Source organism: Aphelocoma coerulescens, chromosome 3 (assembly GCF_041296385.1).
Source record: "Aphelocoma coerulescens isolate FSJ_1873_10779 chromosome 3, UR_Acoe_1.0, whole genome shotgun sequence".
NCBI lineage: Eukaryota > Metazoa > Chordata > Aves > Passeriformes > Corvidae > Aphelocoma > Aphelocoma coerulescens.
In genome coordinates this window covers 3,556,803-3,570,071 of record NC_091016.1, presented here as the reverse complement: position 1 = coordinate 3,570,071, position 13,269 = coordinate 3,556,803, and positions in this window count along the sequence as shown.

Below are 13,269 nucleotides of genomic sequence, written 5' to 3'. Positions count from 1 at the left end.
ATAGTGAGTAATTGGCTGCATTGCAGCTGCTAATTAAATGTTCAAGCAGAGCTGCTCGTACCTGTCACCCAGAGCTGCCTTGCTGACAGACCAAAATTCCATATGAGGTGTCCTTGCTTTTCCAGACATCCCTTGGAATTTCTCATGGCCTCCATGGATATCCTCTCAAGATCCACCTTTGCCCATGCAAACCATTGAGTGGTGCTGTAAATTTCTGCTCATAAGCCAGCAGTTTGTAAATGAGAAGGTTGATGCATCTTAATAAAATAATAATAATCTGAATATAAAAGAAAAGTAAAAGCAGTTGTGGTTGTGCATTCCCAAAGCCTTTCACAATCCCAGTTACAGGGGGTCAGCTCCACGGCTCAGGAAATCCATAACCATCTTCTAACCTGTCAGATTAACACACAGGAGGAATGAATAGTTATTTGTACCCTTGCAGAAGGACCAAGTTCCAGATGGAACAACTGCAGGAGAGAGATCTGGAGATCCCCTTTAAAAGTGCCTCTAATTCCCGTGGTTCAGCCATATTTCCATTCCTAAGCAACCCCTCTTTTGCTCTGTATTCACACAATTATTTTCTTGGACATTGACTTTGCATTTGTGGGAACTTCATTTGTGGAGTTAGAAGAAGAGTGGCTGTTTCCACCCACATTCCAGCCCTTACATTAGGAGCATTAGTTGATACTGTTAGTATTATTAACATGAGTTAATAAGCACTGGTTGAGTCAAATTCAGGTTTTCATAGCAACACATCCAACCATCCAAAGGTGCTTAATCTCAATTACATGAATTCATTTCTACCTCATGAAGTGCGCTTAGAGAGGCTCATACAAGCTGCTGGTGCAATGAGCTTTTTCAATAGCACTAAAATTGAAAACTCAACATGTTTCCAAGTGCTGTTTAGCAATTAATTTGACAAATATCAAATTTGATTTAACTATTTTCAGTCAAAATAGAGAAACGCATGGGAAATTTCAGGTGAATGGGTTTAACCCAAGTGACATTACATAGAGACGTCCCAATAACTGGATGTCATAAAGGAGGTTGGCTGTAATTAGTTTGGCATTGAAGACCTGTCTGCTTTTGCTGTATGCACTAGAAACTGCTTAATTTGTGGAAAACAGCAGATTTACAGCCCTGGCAAAGGTCACTCAGTATAGGAAGAAGTCTGTGCAACACCAGACTTGATACCGGCTTTCAGAGCCTGAAAACTATCAGTGAGCAGTGTTCCTTTCAATCTGTTTTTCAGAAATTTAAACCTTTTTAATATACAGTCTCCTGTCTCTCAGAAATACCAAAGGCCAGGCTGGGTGCCAGCATGTAACAAGCTGCTTTCCGAGGTACCAGCTCTCACCTTTATGTAGATTTGTGGGATTAAAAGCTGTGCTGCAAGGACTCTTTGATTATAGAAGCAGCTGAAAATTGTACAGGCTGCATCTCTAAGTTGCTGTATCCAGTTCATCCAAGTCTGGCATCCTGCTCTGTCTCTGGCACCATTCTGCCATTCCTGCCTGCATCCAGCATGCTGATCTGAAGCCCAAAATCCAAGTTCCCCGTAAGCCAGCCATTTGACTGAAACCCTGAGGATACTTTGATATTTAAAAAAGGATTTTTCTCTGAGACATATCACAGGTATTAAAAAAAAGGGAAATTAAACAACTGCAGAGTGGATTTTTTTTTTTTTTTTCAAACTTTGCAAAGGTTTTTATTATACGTGAGGGTATGAAGGAAAGATTACTATAATGAATGTCATAAGCCTTTGATTTACCTGCTTGGTTTTAGTCTCTTACTATTGAATTACAGTAATAAAAAGGCTGTTCAGGATAGCAAGCAGGAAATTGAAGCAGCAACTGGTGATAAAAGAGGCTTTTGGGGAAAATACATCAAGGCCTCTTCAGGAAACAGCAAGATGTTCTTGATTCAGAAATGTTTGTGGGCCTGCTTCCAGTGGGGCTGACAGCCTTGGTTTAGTTTGGTTTCCTGTTTTATTCCCAAAGCTCTCCAAGGCTGGAGCTGGGGCTGCGCTCTGTCCTGCCTGTGCTGCACCAGCAGCTCATGGGCAGGTTTGACAGGTGAACAGCTGGGAGCTGATGTCATTCAGGCAAACCCTCGTTGGGGACTTTTTGGCCCTCATTTGTTTGCAGAGTGGGTTTAGATGATGGAATAAACTGGCTTTTAGCAAAGTGCTCTTTGAATCACCTGAAGCGAACGTAACAAGCAAAGATGCAAAATGTAAATGTTCCTGGAAGGGCTTTAGGTTCACTTTGCCAATGGCATGGGAATGAGTACATGAAAATTAATTGCACGAGAAACCTCCTCTGGATTTGGCAGAGGAGTTGTGATAGTTGCTGATGTTTCAGTTGCTTTCAGTTCATGCTGCATCTGAAGTGCAGCATGAATGGGCCCCTTTCAAAAATGTTGAGTGTTAAAGATCTTCAGTGGATGGTTTTCAAGGGCTGCTCTACTAAATCAAACCTTTATCCACAGTGGTCTGATTCAGGAACTTCCTCGTGGCACAAAGGTGGCAGCAGGATATGTGCAAGCAGGATCTGGGCCCTATTTTGAGAGAACAATGTCACGTTGCTTATTTGCAGTCAGCCCCAAAACCTGGTACTTTGCATCTGGAAAGTGAACCACAAAGTGTTTCAGAGGTTGTCCTCGTAGGCGAGAGGCAGTTCTGCTCTTTGGGATGTCCTTGTGGCAAAAATGTGGGTTACCAGAGCAAAACAAAAGTCAAAGGAACCAGGGTAGCACCCACCAGCAAGGAAGGGATGTGTCTGACAAGGCTGAATGCACGTGCCGGTGTTCTGAGTGCTGCAGTGACAATCCTGACCCTGCAGCAGTTGAGAGTTCTCTCCCAAAGGGAAATGGGGTGTATCCTGGCCCTGCAAAAGTAAATCTGAAGGAGAAGGGTTGGCAGTAGCGAGTGAGGGGAGATGCCAGTTGTTTATCAGCAGTTTGGAGGCCTGTGAGTCTGACACTTGATTGATGGCCTGGGTGAGCACTTCCTGGGCCTCCCCTTCTCCTCAAAGATGCTCTGACTTGGCTGTGGCATTTGCTTAAATCAGAGCAAACACCCTGAATTACAGGCTGGGTGTTTGCATGCAGGCTAAATGCTCTAAAGCTGATCAGAGGGGCTACAGAAGGGCAAAGGAGCACATTTCAAAGAGAATGCAACAGTAGCATTTGATTTAGTGGGAGCATCTGACCAGCACATGGTAAGGAATAAACTGAAGAAGGTGAAAACCATGTGGGTGTGTGAGGGGAGCGAGTTACCAGCAGGTGAAGTGTGGGACTCGTGTAGTGTAAACCACAATCCAGTCTCTCAAACAGTAACAGTCGTGACACTTTCCCAGACACGAGGGTGGCTCTGATCTGTGCCGGCCCCTGGCCACAGGAGCCAGCAGAGCCTCAGCAGCGCCAGCGGCTCCGGAGAGGTGGCTGCAGGAAATAATCTGCACTTGTTCTGTTGGTGCTCCTGCTATATTCATTTGGGGAGACAGGAAAATGGTCTAGAAGGTGCAAAGTCACACTGGCTGTCACTTTTTCAGCCAGCCAACAGGTTAGAAATGCACTGATGTGATCCTCCCACCAGGCCTGCAGCATCTTTCTCCAGAGTGGAGCTGCCCTTTCTGAGGGGTCTGGATGGGAGTAGAGAGGGCCATTGGGTTTTTAGATGGCAGGAGAACATGCTCATTGTTTTCTTCAGTTCCACATGGCTCAGTGGTTTGGTGTCTCGCTCAATAGCTCAGCTGGGCTATTTTGACTTGACTCTGTGGATCTGTGACAATTTACTGGATTTAAATGGTAAGAATTCATTGTTTTGATTCCTGGAGATATTCTATCTTTTGGACTTAAAACACCAGTAGTAGGGAAAACTTCCTGACATGTTTATGTATTTTAAAATTTGATAAATTCATTTTCCCTGCGTTCTCACCTCTTGTTTATCCCAAAGAAGGTGGAACATGGGGAAGCTTGCTGCTTTTAGGTCTTTTATCTTTAATTTAACCTCATGGGAATGAAAAAGGAGAGTGGCTGTAATGTTTAGTTTGTGAAGAGGGCAAACATTAGCCTTGGGAACTGTGCTTTTAATTATTAGTCAGAAAATTTACTTTCAAGTCTGTACCAAATTGGAGGAAAATGACATGGAGCTGTGCTTGCACAGAGAGGAGGTTGCATAACTGGGCTGAGACGACAGAAAAGCTGTTGTTGAAATCAAACCTGTGTGTCTGTGGAGGAATTGGAATACCCAGTAAAAAATGGAAAGGGTTCATCTATGACTGAGGGATGTATCAATAGACTTGTGTAAATAACAAATCATTCCAGTTTTGAAAAGCCTTTGCTGACCAAGAGATACACTTGTGGAAAATTCAGCATGGCCTTGGCAAGTGCAGTCCTGTGGTCTTTGCAGTCATACAATATTCAAAGCTTTCTTCTCTGTCCTCTTCAGCTCTTCACACCCTCCTGGTGAGACTGGCTGAGCCCCCCAGCCCACATGTGTATTTGGCAAGCATTGGTGTGCAAGGAGAGGATTAAAAAGTTACTCCTGGGAGCATCTATGGGAGGTTTCAGGGTATTTCTGGCTTTCCTCATAGTCAAAAACCTTTTAGACATAAAAGCTTTGGAAAAAATACGTGTCCTGTGTGCTGGTGTAAAGAAGTGCTCCTGAGAATGTGTAAGGCAAGCCCTGGAAGAGAGGGGATAAATAAAAACAGCTGGAAAATTGTATTAGGGAAAAAAGTAAGAGGGATTAAAGCCAATTCTAGAGAAAAAACTTTACTCTTGTGCTTTAAAGCACACCTCTCATAAGGTATATCCTTAGTTGCACTGGTTTTCATGAGGCAAAATCACATACTTGAAGCTTTTATAGAGTTCATTCTTTGAAGTACTTTTCCTTGTCAGGGTTTTTAAAAAACCCACAAAACCACTCACATTGCCGGATTACTTTTTATTTCCATCCAGCATTGCAACATATTCCTGTCCCATCCATCCTCAGGCTTCTCACTTGTGTCTGTAACATTTTGCAAGGATTTCAGTGAAGTCAATTAAATTAATCTGGATTTACCCTGAGAGTTTGCAGAGCAACAACTGCTACATCTCATTTTTAATGGTTCTCTCTTTTCCAAACACAGGCCCTGCTTATAAAGGGGTGGAGTGTTTTAGGGAGGAGGGTGTAGGATCAGCTGACTGCTGGTGTTGCTTTATCAGCGAATGGACCTGCCATCGGGACAGTCATCACAAGGAGACCAAGAGCAGCCTGTCCTAAAAAGGGAAAGCTACAAGGCTGTTAGATGTGGGCCTCCAAATAGAGATATGGGGTCTGTGCTTATCAGAGAGGAGTTGGGTGTGTCTGGTACCACTGGGACAGGATGGGAGCCAGCATCCCAGTTTGGGGAGCCCAGGAGGTGCAGGATGACTGCAGAGGTGATGTTAAGGAGTGCACATCTGACGTGGTGTAGGTGATACACAGGATAGCTAAAAATACCTTCTTCCCTTGTTCCACCAGCGTGGAACAGACTTCTTGTAATTATGCATCTTTTAAGCTTGGTTTGCAAATTGACTTAATAATATATAATCATGATTTACTTAGAGACAAATTAGCATTTGACTTTGAATTTTGGATAAGTCACCTGCATTCCTGGTGTGTTGCTGTCATGGAGCTCATGCTTGGCACTTCATGGTTTTTAGGTCAACAGTGTGAGAACACTGGACAGTTTTTTTCTTCTTATTTCATAAGGGTTAACCTAAATCATGGCATTAAGCAACATGATGTGAATCTGGTGAGAATGTGCTAGTTATTAAAAGTACATGGGACATGTTCCTTTTTCCTTCAAATCCAGCCAGTCAGTCGTTGCTGAGTTTTTGGATTTGTGCCCACAGGGTCTGTATTATTGATCACATAATACAATAATTTTTGTCAATAAACAAAAATCCTCATGTTGCTTAAGTTAGGACGTGCTTGTGACACAAGGAACTGACCCCAGCACTTTGGTACACGACAAACGGGGGTGTGTGGAAATCTAACACAATGAAATGTGCGATTTTCTTTCCTTTTTTTTGTTTTTTTAAAGAAAAAAGTGGCTTTTGAAAAGTAGAAATTAATCTTAAATACCTGTTTCCACTGTGATCCACATTCATTTATTTCTCTGCTTTCTTTCAAAGTCTGTGGTTCTTATAGCTATCAAAACTTTTGGTAATCAAGTAGTCTCAAAACACAAGGCCTTCAGTGTCAGGGCACTCATGAGAAGGGAGCACAAAAAGGAGGTGAGAGCTGCACTGTGGCCATTTAATAATCAAAATCAGTTCATTGGGCAGGAAAAGCAAATTCTGGGTATTTTCTCTGCTTTATTGTTCGCATGCTGCTGCTGCTCCAGTTCCACAAAGCTCCTGGGAGTCTCTATAGTTTATAGTACATGACTCATTGGTCTTTTGACACTGAGCTGTTTGACACAGAGATTTTTATTTGTACTTCCACGGAGAAATGTATGTACAGATAAAGGTTACAGGGGGATGTGAGTGGCCCTCAAATTGTGTTAAGTTTAAAAAGTCTGTTCTCCCATAAAATGTTAAATCACATGGCAGTGATGTTCCTTCCAGAAGGCTCAGACTATGCCACTGTGGTTTGTGTACACACAGCCAGAAGGGAGGTAGAGAGAATACCTTTTACAGGCTATTTACTTCTCACATAATCAAAATGGCAGTGAAACAACCCATATTTGAAATTGCCTTATTTAGAGTGTCTTATTGTAAACCAGACCTGCTTCTCTTCAGCTTGGTTTAGCAAGCAGGTAGGAATGCGCAAGGGAATGTGACCATACTGCAGTGTTCTTCCCTTTTTCCTTCCCTTTTCCAATCATTATTGTGGTGCCAGTGATCTCAGGTCCTTTGGCCCTGCCTTTTAGGAAGGTTTCTGCATTTATTATTGGTCAGTCTCCAGCAGTACTGAATGGGAAGTGCCCTAAGTATATTTGCAAATAAACACCTGGAGCTGGGCAGCAAACTGCCCCCAGGCTTTACTTAAACATTTTGTAGATTCAGAAATGGAAAGGAAGGCAAGAAAATGCTGAGGATAACCAGAGGATCTGTGCCAGGTATGTTCTCCTGGGAGCTACTTTGAGGCAGGGAATGATTTTATCTCCTCACTGCCCTCAGGAGCCACCAGCATTTCTGCTCCTCATTCCATTAGAGGAGCACAAAGGAGCCAGAGCTGGGCTTTGTGAGGGTCAGATCATGGCCATCCCTGTCCTTTAAAGAAACTTATTCAACTGTGCATGATTAATTTTTTCCTCCAGTGCATCACTTGGAACCACTGAGAGCATTTTGCCCAGAAACACAATAGCTACTTTTTTAGCTGCAAAAATCAGTGGTATTTAAACCTCCTGGAGCCTCAATAACCCCACAGCAGTCCCTCGCTGTGAGCCTTTTCCTCTGCCTCTTTCTAATGCCCTGCACTTTGTATTCTTGTTGGAATTCTCAGTCAGTAGTTTGCCTCAAAGAAATAGCAAGGAAGACTCTGCTATTCCATCTCTAGAAGGGCTTTCCTGAGAGACAGCTAAAAGTTTCTCTAGTTATTGCCAGGTGTTTCAGAATTTAAAAATTGCTGTGGAAAAGCATAAATTGTTTGGGGCACAGTTGGTTGAAATTCTGTCAAAATGAGATGATTTTAATGAGTGTGGAAGGAGGCTGCAGGCAGGAGTCAGCCATGCCAACCCACAAATAACCTCAAATGATTATAAATAGCCTTGTGATAACTTGAAGCTTCTCATTTTTGAGTGGTTATTCTGTGTCTGACAACAGAGAATCCTCTGTTTTGAAGTTTATATATATATACATATCTATATATATTTTTATATATATCTATACTCATCTGTTTTGATGGGGAGGTGGGGTAGAGGAGAAGGGGAAAAGGAAGTTCCTGTTGGTCCCCACTCTGCCCTGGGTGCTGATGTAAAGGTGTCAATAAAACAGTCATGGTTTGGAACATGTATAGGTATGGGTATTCTGGGATTTCCTGCTGGGGCTTTCGGGCTTCTATTCCAAATCCTTGCATTTTTTGCACTTCAGGTTTTGGTCAGGCAAATCTTCCTGAGAGGAGAATAAAAGGAATTATAACCTACATGGGACCTTTCAGTTGATTAAATTTTTCATCCTCTGAGGAAAACAGTTTTTAGAGTTTGGGAAAGTGAGATGGTAAAATGTGCTTAATTACAGTTGACTCCAGTGGATGCACTTCAGTGTTAGTCTGGAAAAGTTGAAAAGAAGTCCACGGTTATTTTAAAATTAATTGTCACTCTTCTGAAGTCCTGCTGAAAAAAAAAAAAACAAACCAGGCAGTAAAATGACTCACAGATGAGGGAAAAATCTACCATATGTCAGCTACGCCTCAGAGCCAGTGGGGTGCTGCCTTTGTTTGTGTCAATGGGGGATTTCTGCTGAGGTATTCCAGGACACACCTTGTGCTTCCCATGGCAAAGCCCTGACATTTGGTGGGTCTGACACGACAGGAACAACACTCGGCTGCCTTTTTTGGTTTAACATGAATTTTTATTTTACAGGTAGATGCTGAGGCCTTGCAGCACTTGCAATTTTAATGTAAATATTTGAGTTTTTATTTTTCATAATTGTTCACCTGACTTTAACTTCTGCTGAGTACAGGAGATGCAGGAGCTGAGGGGGAAGGAACACATGTGCAGATCTCCTCAGCAGGGCATTGGCTCAGCTCTCCTCAAATATTTCCTCCTGATGTGTTGGTGCTGAACATGTGGGTACTTCCTCCCTGGTGGCATCAGTTCCGTGGCTGCTGAGGGCTTTGGTGTGCTCCAAGTCATTTACACTGCCTAGGACACCGGGAACAAAGCTTGCTGAAAGGCCCCTGGGCAATTCTCTCTCCAGCAGGCCCAGGGCAGGTAGAAATTTCCCTTGGGACATCCCTGGAAAAGGGAAAACTTGCAGTCAGGCCTGGCACACGTTGTTGTAAGTGTGACTGGGGGTGGGTGATGGCTGGAGGTGATGCTGTCCCTGACCGTGGCACCCCTGGCCAAGGACAAATCCCACAAACCAGGAGGGACAGAAAGCTCATTGAAGTCTTTGCCTTGGAGAGAGGAAAAGAATTCTGCCTTCCCTCCCTAGGAACAGGGTGATTTGTCATTTTAAAACTCTGTTTCTGTTCACTCTTTATCCACACCATCCCAAGCATTACACAGGCTGATAATTTAAGTGCAGCATCCAGGAGTGCTTTGTCCAAGAAGTTGTGTAGTAAAAAGGTACCAGAAAACACTACAACAGAGCCTCAGGGCAGGAAAGCAGCTGCTCCAGTAGTGATGGGGATTCTCTTATTTTGGCTCCTTTATCTTCTTTGCCCTCATGGATAACAAACAGAGAAAGCAAATCATGCCTCCTCACGCAACTGTGGGACTTGTAGGAACAGCAAAACCACTTCAGTGTTGCCATGGAGCACTAATAAAGTGCTTGTTAGTGGGCTTGGCTATTTATGGACCTTATGTTGGAGCTGGAGTGGGGGTTTCCCTGTTGATACCTGTTACAGAAAGCTGCACCACGGATGAGGAGCTACAATTGTATTTTACAGTCTGGATCAGCAAATCTTTTGGAGTTCATTGATGAAACCTCGGCACAAAGTTATTTTTGGATGGCAGTTCCAACCTCTCCCTGACTTTATGGAGAGAGTTAGAGAAACCCAGGGCTTCTGTGTGCCACAGCACTTGGGTTGGTACCAAGTGGCAGAGGAGGATGTTGGCCAGGTAGGACACTGGGTGAAGCACAGCTGTGGCAAGCACCAGGAAATTCCTTGTGGAGCCCAGGTGGGTGCAGCTCCATGTTTCCTGCAGGAGCAACAGGCTCCTGGCACCTCTCTGAGGGAGGCAGCGGCTCAGGCAGGGCTGCAGGGAGCTCCTTGGGCAAAAGCTTTGTGATTCAGTAAATGAGGCTCTGTTAGACTTCCTGGACAGTGGGCTTGCTGTGGTAGAAGAGGAATTGCAGAGCTCTCAGAGAAAGGCAGAATCCTTCTGAAATCTGCGGGTGTGAGAGCTACCAGAAAAGTTTTAGATGCATTGTACTAAATTCAGCAAAAGTTGAGAGAGAAGTTTCAAGAAGGAGTTAAGGGGGAGCAAACGTCTAAAATAAATCTCTGACACTGACTGTCTATGTGCTGGAGGGGCAGACAAGGGGAGGAACAAAAAAAGTGAAAGCATTTTATGGAGACTGGAAATTCCTTTGTGGAGTGAAGCTGCTCTCTTGTCCTCTTGCTTTGAGGAGGAGGGACTCAATATTTGTCTTCTGGGCCCAGCTGAGAGAAAATATTCCATGTGATTTAGGACATCAACACCATTCAATTCACCTAGAAAAAGAAAAAGCAAGAGATACCACCTGTTATTAAACCAATCTGGTGCCATTCTGTTCTGCTCACAGACATTCCACCATCAGAAAAACAAGGGGACATCTTCAGATGGGTTCTTTGCTGTAAAAGAAATGTGGGGTGATTTCTTTTTCACCAATGAATCAATGTACTAAATGTATAACCAATGTATTTTCAATGTACTTAAACTGAAACTACACACCAAGACTTTAAGTCAGTATTATGAAAAAAATCAACACCAAAAAAGCCCCCAAAACATATCCCCTCCAAAAACACCCAATCAAATAAACCAGAAAAATCAATCAACCAAACTAGAAAAACCCAACAAACCAAAGAACCCAGAAGGAATGGTAAATGTCCTCTTACTGATGTCCTTAGAGAACTCTCACCTCTAAACGTTACAGGGCGGTGGTGCAGACAGGTTTTTGTCCTGAACATTTTCTAAGAATGATTATTTGTCCTCATTTGTTGCTTGATAAGAGTCCCCTTCCTTCCAGGTCACTCCAAGAACACCATGCACAGCTCCCTGGGATCAGCCATGGAACTTTTATTGTATTAGTTTCAGGCTCATTATTTTCTGGGGAAAAAAAAAAGGTGGAGACATTTAATAAGATCAGTTACCCTTGGAGGTAATTTAAGCTCTTCTCTCTGTAGTTAATGAGCAAAATAGACAGGAACTGAAAGATGAAGGTGTTTTTGCCAGTGCTGTCAAAAGCTGCATAAAATTGACTGAAAGTCTAAGACTAAAATAATGATTTTGTATATAATTAACAGAAAGTTCTCAACAGTTTTGTATTAATGCTCCCAGGAAGGTGATGCAGATATTTGGTTATTTGACTTTAGTCAGACTTTACATGCTCGAAGCAGAAATCACAGCTGATGAAACAGCACAATTTTAAGTCACTGATTCCTGCCTAACGAGCCTCCTTAGCATCACTCAGGGAACGCATTCCCAGCCTTTGTGGAACTTGTGATTAATGGGGACGAGAGAATTCACCACGTGGAGGCTTTTGAGTTGGAAAGACATGCAAAGCTTCCATCCCAAACTGCCATTTATGCACTGCTAAATGCAGTATCCCAAGGATAGGACCTAGGACCACTTTTTCCCTTTGTAGAACAAGTCTTTACTCGCTGGAGGAAATTGCTGTCAGGCATTTGCTGTGCTAATCTTGGTAAATATTTTGTATGTGGTATCACTGATTTCTGTGTTGGGAACTATGGAACTTGTTCGTGGTGGGGATCATCCTAAGGATGCTTGTGTTTTACACAAATCATTGTGGATTTGGGATACTCAGGAATGTCTCTGCTGTGCCCAAAAGTTTTGTGGGATGCTTTTATTGCCGTGGATTGGCTACTAAGTCTCTGTTTACTCAGCCCCTCTGCTTTGCTTTAACAGCTCTGCCACTGCAAACCAGCCCAGAGAGACTGATTCCTGAGCCAAGGATCCTGCACTGATAACATTGCTGATAAACCCCTGAGAAGGGACAGGATGAGCCGCTGGAACCGCTCCCTCCCTGGCCACTGAAGGGCTGCCTCCCAGAAGATGGAGCTGTTTGCCTGAGACTGCTGATGGAGACCTTGTAAGTTCAGTATCACATGAAATTGGGGAATTCGTACAGATGTCAGGGAATTCTTCCTCACAGCTGAGAGCAAGAAGAAAGAAATGAGCATGCTGACTATAATTATTTTATTATAAAAGAAAGTTTTTATTTGTTTTTTACCATGGTAAATTATACTTCTTAACAATAATAGTACATGAAAGTAAGTTCAGTTTATTAGAGTCCAGATGCCAACCTGGTTTTTCCCTTTGAAGCTGCACATGATTCTTGGCAGATTTAGGTATATAAAGCATTGCAATTTTCCTGAGTTTATCACTTGATTAGAGAGGGGGTGATTTGTCTTATTGACAGCAGTCGCTCCCTTTTTGCTGGAAGCAAATGCATTTACTTCTCTCTGGGATGGAGCAGGGTATTTATTTCTGGTGTACTTTTGTTTCCACCTGTGAATGGTAGGGCTGGGAGGGATTTTAAATTTCCACATTGAAAATCAGGTGAAAAAGTAATGAGCATAGAAGATTGAAAGCAAAAGATGGATGTTGATTCTTGCTCAAGGAAGGATGGTTGGTGGGAACCCTTGAGTTAGGGCTGAGCAGCAGAGCCCTTCTGGGATCAGATGATGAAGGAAATAGTAAGTACATGGGGATTTGAATACATTTATAATCTGTTTGTGTGTATTTAGTGTCTGATCTTCTTCCCTTTAAAGCAGCATTAACCCTCTCCCTCCTTCCCTTCCCTGATCACCCCAAATCTGGGATAAGGCTCTTGGTCTCTCTTAAGCCTGGAGACACTGAGGAGCCCCTCTGGGAGCTGGACAAGACTGCTGTTAATGACAGCCAACAACTGTCAGTGTCTCAGCCTCACTGTGGTGGCTGCTGTGAACATTTTACTTTTCATTTTATTGCTGCAGATCAGATACTGGTTTTTACAGCTCGCATGTGTGCTATCTAAACTGCAAAAAAGATTAAGAAGAAGGGAAGTTTTATAAGCACTGACGTGGTTGTCATGACTACCTAAGCCACTTTGCTGGTGCCATACAAGTCTTTCACTTTATCTGTCTAGCTTTTATACAAAAAAACCCATACATTTATTTCTGCATGAGAGTCTGAAGAAACAGGGCTCAAAAAACGTCTGTAACATAAATACGTGTGTGGGGGGGTGTGACATGCAGGTGAAGCTGAGGCTCATCCCCCCAGTCAAATCACAAATGTGTGTGTTAAATTGTGTTAAATGCCTTGGACAGAGAGAGAGCCAGGTCCCAGCTATCTCTGCTTTTGTCTGAACCGACAAGATTGGAGTCCTGGCAATCAGGGCTCCAAATGACATGGGGAAACCGGC